General features: G+C 38.1%; 1 protein-coding gene across 9 annotated transcripts in view; it reads left to right on the top strand.

Annotated features, from left to right (window-relative positions):
• The window catches only part of NRXN3 (neurexin 3), a 1,693,693-nt gene that overhangs the window by 1,406,852 nt on the left and 273,676 nt on the right, over positions 1 to 13,165 (top strand). The window lies entirely within an intron of this gene.

The following is a 13,165-nucleotide window of genomic DNA, read 5'->3' as shown; positions in this document are numbered from 1 at the left end:
AAGTGTTCAATTTAATCACTTTAACCAAAGATTGGCATGAATTATTCTTCCCTACTTGGGTTTCAGATTTATTCTGAACCACTGTGAATGGATAATGGATTGGGGGAAATTTCTGTTTTCCAGCTGTGTGGCTTCTGAGCCTTATATGCCTCTATTCTAATAAGATCCAAGGAGGAAATCTCAAGCAGGATTCCATAGTTACCAGAACATAGGTATTCAGGTGCCACCTTAACTCCAATAATTAATTCAGTGGGACAGATATCCTTATTTTACTAAGGTGTCAGCAGAAAGTTGCTCTTTGTGCACTTTTATTCTGGCTACAGTTAACACAGAGGGCACCCAAGGAATAAAAAAGACTTTCGTTGCTTTTGGTTTCCCTTTGTTGAACCTAGCTGCCTACTTCCTGCTTACTCCTCTCTTGACCCACTGTACCCACAGTTAATACTGAATTCTTTTCCAAGTCTCATTGACATCAACAGTTGGAGCCAAATCTTGCTATGATTTTTACTCCCATGGAGAGACATGTATTACCAGGAACAAATAAGTCTTTATAATTTAGGAGGCCCTGGGGCTTACTTGCATTCCAGAATAATACAATCATAAATGCTCAGCCATAGATTCCCAGGTTTAAATCATTTTCAGTTCCATGTGATGTAATCTACTTTGTACACAACCTCAAACCTAGTGCCCTTCATGTGGTAAATGTTCAATAATTTCATGACATTGTAATTTATTTATCTTATCCCTTTCAATATAAAGAAAAATGTTATGCAAAGAACTCTCAGTTATCTGTAAAGATTGCTTTGTTGGAATATTTCAGTCTGTTCTCTGGGAATGTCACATGAGTTAGATGGCATTACATCATCATGGTAGCACTAATATTGGACATGGGAAGTAAAGCTATAGTAATTTAAACTAACTGAAGGGAAATGCATATTTGCATTGGTAATAATTTTATCTTTAAAGAAATGAAGAGTTATTATTTTCCAATAATTTAAATTCACTGGTACTCTGCACAAACTATTAATCTGACAGTGACTTTTCTGACCCCTTGAGTGAAATAATTTCATTAAAAACAGTTAAGTGTAGCTATGTACAAATTGACATGAATTTTTAAATTAGTGATTTTGGAACCAACCCATGGCCTAAATGAAAAACAGCATATTTTGTATTTATGCAAAAAATTCTCTGCTGATCAGAACTGACCTCTGGGTCCAAGACAGGACTGTACTTTCATATGTTAATGGGAAACAAAATGGGGAAGGGGTTCCTAATTACTTTAGTTTATTAAGAATCCCAGGACACCTCTTAGAATGGTAGAGGTGATGTTAGCCCTTACATCCTGGACACGATCCAGTTTAGGTAATTGCTAATTACAATCTGTCTACCTAATTCCCCTGACTCTGACCTCAGAATGTTTTTTCTTCACTTAACAATATTTAACTATTATTTGCTCTTGGTGTGTGGCTGTTAGAACATCTGCTGGTGTCTACTGTGTTCAGCATGATTTTTTATCTGATTGTGTTTAATAACTAAAATTATTTTCCTATATTATTCTGTTTCTATAGACAAGAAAGGAATCACAAGTCTTTTAAGATTCTTAACTGCTTTTAACTATTTAGGCTAGAATATGCTTTGCCAATCTAATGTATGGACATTGTGGATCTATGAGGATTTGGAAACAGTGGGGGTGCCAGTAGCCCATGATATCATTTGCTATAAATTTGTGACCAATCATAGATGGATTCCAGATGTTCATTGTTTTTAGTTCTGGGGAAAGGAGCATTAGGGCAGAGATAGATGAAAGTCCACATTAAATACATTTAAAGATCTACGAGTGGATTGGAGCCTTCCCAATATAAGCATATCTCAATTTGGGAGATATAGCTTAATTTAACTCCTTTGACCACAATTAAATGAAGCTGAAGAACACACCAAGAAAATGATGAGTCCAAGGATTTTATCCACCACAAATACAGAGTCATACAATGCTCAATATTACTCATTGCTTCCATCCCTCTAAAGGAAACAAGATTACTCTTGAATCTCTTCAGATCTGAGTGGGATGAATTGCTTAGAGTTCAGGCAGAAGAACATTCAGCCGATCCTGTTTTTGCCTTCTCTCAGTGTCTCTACAAATTACTTAATGAAGTCACTTAGTGGGACCTCCAATCATTCCCTGGCAGTGTCAAATGAAATGAGGTACCTGCCGGTCAGGATGTTGTGAGACTTCACAGTGAACAAATTGTATAAAATTTAAAAACGAAAGACTCTCCCTGAGATTATGGTCTATATTTTCCAGGGGTGTCAATTATGTAGATTTTACCACTCTACAGATGTCTACTTAACCACTGCCTCAAAAAGATGTTCTTTCAAAACCAACTTCCCATGGCTACCCACTGTAAAAGACCCAAATGTAATTTTCCACGTGCTTTCCACATGACCGCATCTTAGCCAGGCTGGAAGACTCTTCCTGAAGCTTTTATTAGTGAACCAAATATTGTTTTCTGTGAGGACTGCAAAGTATGACTCAAATACCCCAACCATGACTCAGATGGTGAATGAAGTAACCCAGTTTGTCAGTTGTGCTGTCTTCCACTGCTGTTCTTCATATTTCACATCCATCAGAGGGCGTAAATTGCTTCTATTGTGTGCTCAAATTCCATTTAGTCACAAGCACCTTTCGAAATGGCAGTGAGGAGTGATAGTAGCAGAAGAACATTGGCTAATAATTGCACACAAAATGGTCCTTTGGCCAGGTGGGTGGGTAAAATAATAACATTTGATAGTCCATCTCCTGAGCATTCCCTGAACCTGAAATTTTTATGTTGATAGGATGTGTTTTTAAGCATGTGATTGTGGCTCTTAGACAGTAAATGTATATTTTTTAGGATGTTATGATTTTGAGATGTCATACAAGATTTTGATGTTAGAATGACTAAAAAGGAACCCGACATTAATATCTAGAGTTTATTATCATGTGACAATTTGTCTAACTACATTTTCAAAAAATGTCTGTAGCTTGAAGATCACAAATACCTTTCCTGCCAAACAATCTATTGTGGCTGTACTAGAAATACAGTCTTGCCTTCCTTATGCAGAAGGCTGAGTAACATCATGGCTTATGGAGAAAATAATACCTATCTATTCATTGGCCTGCATAATTGCACTGATAGTTTTCTCTATCAGAGAAAGTTGACTTTTTCTATAAGTGGAACAATGAATAAGTATTGCATCCCTATATTCTTTTTGTTCATTCTAATCAGGGTAGATGGTACTGAGCTCACATTAAAAACTACTATGCATGTTCTGGAAGGGTTTTGACTCAAAAATGTACATGCCCCCCCACAAGCCTTCTGCTTTCAAACATGTAAGAATATTGACACAGAAGAAATTGTGGGCGGTTAGGCCAAAATTGTGTGTGTATGTGTGTGTGCACACATGAGTGGTCGGTGTGTGTGAGAGAGAAATGAGTATTACTCTAATGAGAATGTATTTTAATGAGCAAAAATATAAAAAGAGAACAATCTTCTATAAGCATAACCAGAGTGGACATATCCCCAGTGTCCCAGGTCCTCCTGACTATCAGTATAAAACATTAATTCTTATCATTTGTTTGCTTTATTCCCAACCTCTTTAGTTATTGGTCCTTAATGCAGGCTTTCTTTCCAACCTTCTCTTTACTGCCATCAAGTTGTTTCTAGGTGGCCCCAGAATTTTCTAGGCTGGATCACAATTGATCCTCTCCTGTGCATTTTCTTCTTAGCCACTTTGGTCCTGTCTGCCCACTGCCAGTCCACTTGGATTTATCATTGTCACCGAAGTCATTCCTGTTGTGAAGATGCCCTTTTGTTGAGAATGTTGTCTTCTATGGTCCCTCTCAGGGACCCAAACAAAAAAATAAATGCCTAAGCCAAGCGTGGTTCCCATAGAAATGGAGACAAGGTCCTATTTTGTAGGATGCTAACCTTGTGCACTCTTTAGGCTAGGGATAGGTCCTTGTTCCTCACCTCTTCACTGTGTCCCCTATACCAGGATTCTCTCCCAGAGTCTTCTCCTTATAGCTTCCCTTGCCCTTCAGGACAAACAAGCTATGGAGAAAAGATCTTTAGGTGCTGAGTCCTAGTCAGACCCTGAATCCTTAGGCTCAGGCTGCCATAACAAAATTCCACAGGTTGTTGGCTTAAATAGTAGACATCTATTTTCTTACAGTTCTGGAGGTTAAGGTCAAGGTACGGGCTAACTTGGCTTCTGTTAAGGGCTCTCTCCCCGGCTTGCAGACATGCATTTTCTTGCTCTGTTCTTATATGACCTTCCCTAGCTGTGTATGTAGAGAAGGAGGTAGCAGGCCCTGGGATCTCTTCTTCTCAGGACACTAAGCATATCAGTTCTGGGCCCCACCATTATGGCCCCATATTACCTCACTTTCTTAAGAGGGCCTTTCTCAAAATAGAGCCACATGGGAGTTCAGGCTTCTACAAAGGACTTCTTAAGGATACAACTGCTCAAAAATTTCATGACTATCCTTGGTTCAGCTCCTCAGGAATTGCTGATAAAATTCTATTCATCTATGTATTGGTGTGAGAGGTAACCATCCAATGGATGACTATACCATGTCAAATGTTTGACATGGCTTAGTAACTGATATATTTGTTTGGACTACCTAGTATTGATGAAATGGACAGTGAGGTGTTTGCAGAGGTTCATGGAGATGTAGAAGTTTGCCATAATAATCTAGAAACTGGTTGGAATGCTAAGATTCCATATGCCAGGAGTGCCTGGGTTCAAATCTAAGCTTCATTCCTGATTCCAGCTCCTTGCTAATGTGTACCCTGAGCAGCAGCAAGTGAAAAGTCAAGTGTGTGGGTCCCTGCAACACATGGGAAAGACCTGGATTGAATTCTGGTCTCCTGGCTTCAACTTGGTCTGGCCTGGGTTGTTGCAGGCGTTTCAGGAGTGATCCAGTGAATGGAAGATCAATTCTCTCTCACTCTCCTCTTCTCTCTCTCTCTCTTTGTGTCTTTCTCTTTCTGCCTCTAAAATAAATAAATAAGTAATTAAAAAAAATCATGGGAAATGGAAGGAGAAAATAAGTTTTGGTGCAAATATTTTAAAATTCATTCAAACTTTTTTCATAATACATATTTTCATGAACTTATTGAAGTTTTCTCATATGTTACAGTCCAGTAAAACTAGCAAAATTCCATTTTTAATTATTTAGTGTAAAAATACATTGATATTGGGGCAGGCATTGTGGTGCATTGGGCTGAGCCCTGGCCTACAGAGCTGGCATCCCATATGGGCACTGGTTTGAGTTCCCGCTGCACTTCTGATCCAGCTCCCTGCTAATGCACCTGGGAAAGCAGTAGAGGATGGCCCAAAACCTTGGGAGACCTGAAGGAAGCTTCTGGCTCCTGTCTTTGGCCCGGTCCAGCCCCGACAGTTGTGGCCATTTGGGGAGTGAACCAGTGGATAGAAGACCTCTCTGTGCCTCTCCTTCTCTCTGTCTTAACTCTGCCTTTTAAATAAATAAATAAATCTATAAAAATACATTAATTTTACAAGATGTACTCTTACTTAGAGGTAGGATTATTTAAGATACTCCATTTGAGCACAAAGAACATTAGCGTATGAAAGAGTTACCTGTACCTCATATTTTTAGCAGTATAATTCACAATAGCTATGATTTGGAATAAACCCAGATGTCCATCAACTAATGACTGAATAAAAAATATATTTTATATACACGATAGAATACTACTCAACCATAAAAAAGAACAAAATCCTATCTTTCTCAACAAAATGGATACAACTGGAGACCATTATGCTTAGTGAAATAAGCCAGCCTCAAAAACACAAATATCATGTTTTCTCTGATTTGTGATAGCTAATGTATAGAGTACAAAAAAAGAAACCCCTTTTATGTATATGAGTGAAACTGATGTCTTGGGATTTGATTGTGGTTTATAGCCCTTGCCTGTATTCCACCTGAACAGTGTTCTTTCTACTTTTCCTTGTTGAACTCTTTATTCAGGGAATCTTTATGCCTGTGATTATAAACTTAAAATATGTTATTGCGGCCAGTGTTATGGTACAACATGTTAAGCCACTGCCTGCAAAGCTAGTGTCACTTATGGCGCTGGTATGATTCCTGGCTGCTCCACTTCTGGTCTAGCTCCCTGCTGATGTGCCTGAGAAAGCAGTGGAGGATGGCCCAAGTTCTTGGACCACTGCCACCATATATAAGTCTCAAAGGAAGCTCCAAGCTCCTGGCTTTGGCCTGGCCCAGCTCTGGCCATTGCGGCCACTTGGGGACTAAACCAGTGGATGGAAGTTTGCTCTCTCTCCCTCTGTGTCTCCCTTTCTGTGACTCTGCCTTTCAAATAAATGCATAAATTTTTAAAATAAAATATACTGCCACAAAATTAAAAGAAAAATGAAGGAAAAGAAGAAGGAAGAAGAGAGAGAGGGGTTATTATATTCTTATAACTTAATCTTTGAACAAATGAAATCTGTTCTCCTTATTAATAAAAATATTTTAAATTTTTTAAAGAAAAAGAATATAGTAGGACAAGTTAAAGGCAACAGTAAGCTTGCTAACACATGGTAGAAATAGGAAATGGTGTCTAGAGGTGAATATAAAAATGAGGTCAACCAGCCACACACTGGCTTTCAGGGAACATCCTATACCCTACATACATGGTTTTCTGCAAGCCTCACTCTGGGCCTGTGGCTTTGTTTCCAGTCCTTTGATCTAGTGGTGCATAGGATTGTTTCTAGTGAGCCAGGCTTCTAGAAAAGCAATTGGTATTATTTTTCACCTTGTTAATATTGAAGTTGGGGGCCGGCGTTGAGGTGTAGGTGAGTTATGCTGCTTCCTGCTATGCTGGCATCCCATATTGGTGCGCATTCGATTCCCAACTACTCTACTTCTGATCCAGATCCCTACTAATGTACCTGCGAAAGCAACAAAAGGTTGCCCAAGTGTTTGGACCCCTGCACCCATGTGGGAGGCTCAGAAGAAGCTTCTGGCTCCTAGCTTCCTTTGGCCCTGCCAAGATGCAACTGTTGAGGCCATTTGGGAAGTGAACCAGTGGATGAAAGATCTCTCTCTCTCTCTCTCTCTCTCTAACTTTCTCTCTCTAACTCTGTCAGTCATATATCTTTTTTTAAAAATACTGAAGTTTATTTTAGTTATAGAACATAATTGTATACAGTATATACATGTGTGGTGGGTTGGGGTTATAGATGGATGAATACATTCAATTCTTCACTGGAAAATTCCTAGCTGAGTGCAAAACATAAAAGATACTGGGAGTAGGTAATTATCCTTAGCCAAAATTTTAAAAACAGCATGTGGTCCCTCAGTTTAGTTGTTCAAATTTTCAGGCTATTCTTTAGTGGATCACTACTAGGAGTAACATAGTGGAATGTTTCTCAATGGATTTTTCTGTACAGAATGAATGAGGAATCTTCATGAATTTGTGACTACTAAGGCACTTAGCAAGTGAGAAGCTATCAAATGTTGAGTTCTGAGGATTATTATACATCAGTATAACTCTTACTGCTTTTATTCACATACAACTATCAAATAAGAACCATAGGTTATTACATATTTTTTACTAGTGTTCCATGGATTATTTTTTTCTTCCTTACTCATATGATATGCACATAACACCCATATACACAGTTTCTGTACTTCATGTTAATTGTTTGAAAGTATCCTATTTAACACTGACAGCATGAAAAGAACACTTGGTCCCCCAATAAAACCTAAGATATCATGGTAGTATCCTCACTCAAAGAATACATAGAGTAAATTAGAAATATTTGGAATATTGAGCTTTATTGTTTTATTTTTGAATGCTCTGCAAAATAAGAAATTGTAGCATCAACCTCTTATCTTAGATTTACCTTTAATTCTCATGAATTTCATATCCCACAGGAGTCAGGCTTCATCTGGGTTTCTTGCAAATCTTCCTATTAGTACACCTGAGTCCATGGCAGAAGTGAGAATATCATACTTCTTTTTTGTACCCGTGAGAAGTCAACCCATGACATTTAATATTTATTTATTTGAAAGTCAGAGTTATACAGAAAGAAAGAGAGCAAGAGTGAGAGTGAGAGAGAAAGCAAGCTTGCCTCCACTGGTTCACTTCACAAATGGCCACAAAGTTGGGGCTAGGCTATAGTGAAGCCAGGAGACAGAAACTTCATCCAGGTCTCCTGCATGAGTGCAGGAGCCCAATGACTTGAGCCGTCTTCCACTACTTTCCCAGGTGCATTGGCAGGGAGCTGAATCAGAAGTGGAGCATCTGGGTCTCACACTGGTGCACATATGGGACGCTGGCATTGCAGATGGTGGCTTTGCCCACTACGCCACAATTCCTGCCCCATTCCATGACTTTTTGACTCATCTTCTAAGTCTTCAGAGAAGAGTAATGATAAAGTTCATTGCATGTTTGTTTTGTAGCAGGCTATATGCTAGAAACTAAATACAATAATAAACAAGAATCTCTTTAACAAAGTAATATTCTAGAAGGAAGATTTGTGCAGATGTCATAACTTAAATATTTATAAAGATAAAATGTAGCATAGAAGGGGCCTGCTGTTATGGCACAGCAGGTTAAGTTAAACTGTCACCTGCAATTCTGGCATCCCAGTGAGCTCTAGCTCATGTCCCAAGTGCTTCATTTCCAATCCAGCTTCCTGCATATGCACCTGGGAAGCAGTGAAGAATGTCCCAGGTCCTTGGGCCCCTGCCACCCACATGGGAGACTTGGAAGAAGCTCATGGCTCCTTACTTCAGCCTGGACCAACTTGGCTTTTGCAGCCATCTGGAAAGTGAATCAACGATGGAAGTCTTCTCTTTCTCTCTTTGTGTCTCCCTCTCTCTATATAACTCTGACTTTCAAATAAATCAATAAATCTTAAAAGGTGTAGCACGGAATGCTACCAGTACTGAGGTAGGAACCAATATCATGTGTTGGCTAATTCAAGATGGCTAGAACATAAAGTATAAGGAGACCTCAGTTTTGACAGTAATATATGAGAAAGTCTCTATAGAGGTAGTTGCATTGTAATTGAAGCCTTGCTACGTTGTGTTTTTCCAGTTAAGTCTTTTTCAACTATCTTCTCCCCAGCAAGAAATTACCCCAGATTTGTGTGATCCATTTAAATGCTTTCTAAAATTCTATTACTTTGATACATTTATAGCCAATGGGCTTTTAGCTCAAACATATAGAAGCAGAATATGTAAGGAAAGGGAGGAATATAGATTCTGTCATGAAGCATTATTAAAAATCTACATCTGCTAGATCTTGTGCTGAAACAGATAGAGTCTTTGTCACTGTAGAGTTTTCAGTACTTTTTTGGAAACTATGAATCAAAATGTCTAGAGGTATGCAATATGTGAAGTATAAGAAGGCAGGTGTCAGACAGTATGTGGAAGGCAGTGAGGAAGTGAAAGAGCTCTTGTAAGACAGGAGGGAGTAGAGGAGTTGGGGAGTAGAGCTGGAGAATAAAGCTTTTCTAAATGTGGCTAAAACTAACAGAACTGGTTGCATATGACATTGACCAAAGCCAAAATACAGCCAATTTGGCTCTGGTCAGTTGTCATGTGGAACCAGTTTTGTTAGTTTCCAGTTTGGAAAAAAAAATGGGTATATGAAATTTCATGTGGAACTCTAAATTATAAAAGTTAGAAGCCAATTAAAAACTTGAATACATTGTTCACGGGACAGCACTGGGCAGACCATATCCAGATTTACTGCTAGTTTATTGACAAGAGCTCTAGGAAGGATGTCAGTCCTTTGTGGTTTTTGTGCATTATTTACTTAAGAGAACCATAAGGAAGCTTCTATTCTCTGTTGCTTTTGTGGCTACTTGGCCATTCATAAAGCTTGTAGACAATAATGAAGTTGTCTTGGAGGGATGCCATGCCCATGATGTAGCTGCTTATCCAATTTTGTAAACTTTTATCAGTTCCCTCTAGTCGGAAGACCAGGCTGAGGGCATGGTGCAGAATACTAAGTGATTTCAAGTCAAGCCTAAGCTTTGTTAGAAACTTCATCATCATAAAAGGATGTATTATCAATATGAATTACAGATTATAATAGTGTGACATATTCTAAGTTTACTTTGAAATGGATGGTCAAACCAGGCTGCTGGTTAGCCATCAACAATGTAGTATCTGCTTAAAAATCTCTTACATTTCCCCTTGAAAATATGTATATGTATATATACATATGTATAAATATATGCACAAACGAAATTATTTACTGTTTGTTTGCCACAATGTGATTTTCTTGAAGAGAATGGCCTACCATAAAGAAAAAGCATGCTGCCTGTGATCATATCACTTGAGTCCCACACTTACTATCTGAAGTCTTTCAAAATGTATCTGGCCTCTCTAACTATAGTTTTCTTGTCTGTAAATAGAGTGTAGTAAAAGTTCTTACCTTCACTACTAGGTATGGTTAAATTAGATATTCCATGTGAGCATTCATTTTTGCGTACCTATTCATTGGAAGTGACTCATATGGTCTGGCACACAATATAGAGGAATGGAAAAAGATTTTAAAGAATTTTCAGACTTTTTTATTGAAAATGTGTTTGATCTATTTTTAGATTTCTTAGGAATATCGATATTCTATTCCTTATGGCTGTACCAATTTACATTCCCACAGAGAGTGTATTTAGGGTAGCTTTCCTACAAATCCTTACTAGCATTTGTTATTTTTGATTTTTACGTGATAGCCATTCTAACTGGGGTGAGTGAAATTGACATCTTGGGATCTGACTATTGTTTGTAGCCTTTGTCTATATTTCTGTGGGATTATGGTCTTTCTATTTTTAACCTGTAGCACTCTTTATTCAGTTGAATATTAAGTCTGTAATCATAAAGCAAATTAAAAATATTTTATCACAAAAGTTATGAAAGAAAAATAAAGGAAGGAGGAGGAAAGAGGAAGGGAAGAATAATTATATTCTTAGAATTATTTCTGTAAACTATTTGAAATCTTTTCTCTTTATATAAATAAAAAAGATAAAAGTGTATTTAAGAGGCAGGAAGAAACACACATGCAGAGAGAGAGAGAGAGAGAGATTTCCTATCTGGTGGTTGATTCCTCCCAAGGCAGGCCTGGACCAAAGCCAGGAGCTGAGAACTTAGTTCAGGTCTCCAAGAGACCCAATTACATGAGCCATCACTGCTACCTCCCAGGGTCTGCATTAGCAGGAACTTGGAGTCAGGAGCTGGAAGGGAACCGAGGCATCCTGCCATGAGGTGTGGGAATCTTGACTGGTGAATTAGCCACTATGCCAAAAGTCTGCCCTTGCAGACTTTTTTTTCAAAACCACTGCAAGGCAAAAGATTATTTTCTCCACTTTACTGATGAAATAATTGACACGTAGAGAAGTTAGACAGCATTCCCAATGAAACACATTAATTTTCATGACTTGTTCACTAGAGTTTCTCCCCAAGTCCCCAGTCTATGTGACATTTTTGCTTTCAAAAAGTAGATCTCAAAAGTAGTGTCACTGTAAGTCCTGTGTTTTACATAATTTGTGTGTATGTGTGAAGTGTGCCTTTTTGTGAAAACCTGAAGACTATTATTTTCTGGAATTATATTGTGGAAGTCATATTTTTGAAGTAGTCATTTGTATGCGATCCATCTAATAGGGGAAGTATATTTCTCATTGGAATTAGTATATGCAGAAAACATCATCAATCATAGTCATCACAAAGCAATTAAGAACCTAATTGTGCATGGCGCTGAGTTTGCTACTAAAACAGAAAACTTTGTAGGCTTACTGCCTACCCTCTTGGGGCTTGGAATCCAAGAAATCAGTAGAAAATGGGGAGAATGGTTGAAGAGAACAAGAAGCCAAGGCATAAGCAAATTCTGAAAGATGGTTGCATAGAAAGGGTGAGGGTACATTTAGAGGAAAGAAAAATAAACTGAAATGAGATCCTGAGACAGCACCAGACTAAAGGGAGATGCTCATGAAAGGACAAAAGGTAAAGTTGCTGAATTTAAATGACCTGGATGTAATTTTAAAATAGTGTAAGAGAAAGAGTTGATGTTATACTTAACCATACCCCTTAACACCATGCCAGAAAAGTGCCTGCATATTCTTGGGACTCAACTTTTGCTGTGTTTATGCTTAATTTTTTCTGTCTGAAGCAGAATTTCTCATCATTTTAGTCCCCATTCCATGTCAGTGATGCTTTTAGTCTCTAATTTCCATAGCTACCCCTCAAAGCAATGATTGCCTAAGTGTGTGAGTATATTTATCTGAGGTTTGTGTCTATTATTTTCATGGTGAAAGCAGGGGAGGGTGCTCCTCCCTTCATATGCATTTGTGAGTAGTTTCAATCAAACATGCATTTATAATCCAACTTGAAAGATATGATTCAGACACAATAGCATCTCTGCTGCAAGCGTCTGGAGCATTGATCAGCTGGCCAAGTGAGGCTATTTTTTCTTAACTTTTATTTCTTTCTGGGAAGAAGAAATACCAAAAAAAAAAAAAAAAAAAAAAAAAATCCAGAAGCCAGCAGCAGCAGGTGCTGCCAAAATGGTATTCTTCTCATCTCTGCTGATTTCAAGGGGAGAGCAAAAGAATGTGTAATTGCTTCTCTCTCAGGCTGTTGGGATGGTGCCCGTCTCTCTGGCATTATCCTCTTATTTGATCTAGGGTAGGATAGAAGCAGAAATAAATTAAAAATGCATTTTCCCAAAGGCTCAGAGGACGTTATTTATATATGCTCCTTCCCACCGTTCTCTGCCAGCAGTGTGTAAATATATATTTAGGTGAAGGCAACTAAGGTCAAAAGCTCTCCTGGATTTTCTTCTCTTTTCATTTACCTGTCTTATGTACACATAGAAAGGCCAATACAAGAATCACACAGACATTAAGTAGCAGACACCACAACATTTTTTTTCAGTGTGATGATTTGAAGAGATTCTTATATTTAGACTACAAATGTCAACATCGAAGTTCCTAAAAAAAAAAAAAAAGGCAAAACAAGAAAAATTTTAATTGTAAGTGTTTTGCTTATCTGAAAAGTCATGTTACAAAACAATTGGGTAGGGAGAGGTTTTCCAGCCCAAGAGACAGACACATTGGAAAATGAGTCTGTTCTCATTTTGACATTGGA

The sequence above is a fragment of the Lepus europaeus genome, chromosome 22, assembly GCF_033115175.1.
Source record: "Lepus europaeus isolate LE1 chromosome 22, mLepTim1.pri, whole genome shotgun sequence".
Taxonomy (NCBI): Eukaryota; Metazoa; Chordata; class Mammalia; order Lagomorpha; family Leporidae; genus Lepus; species Lepus europaeus.
The sequence above is the reverse complement of the archived record's forward strand: the minus strand, read 5'-3'. Positions and strand labels throughout refer to the sequence as shown.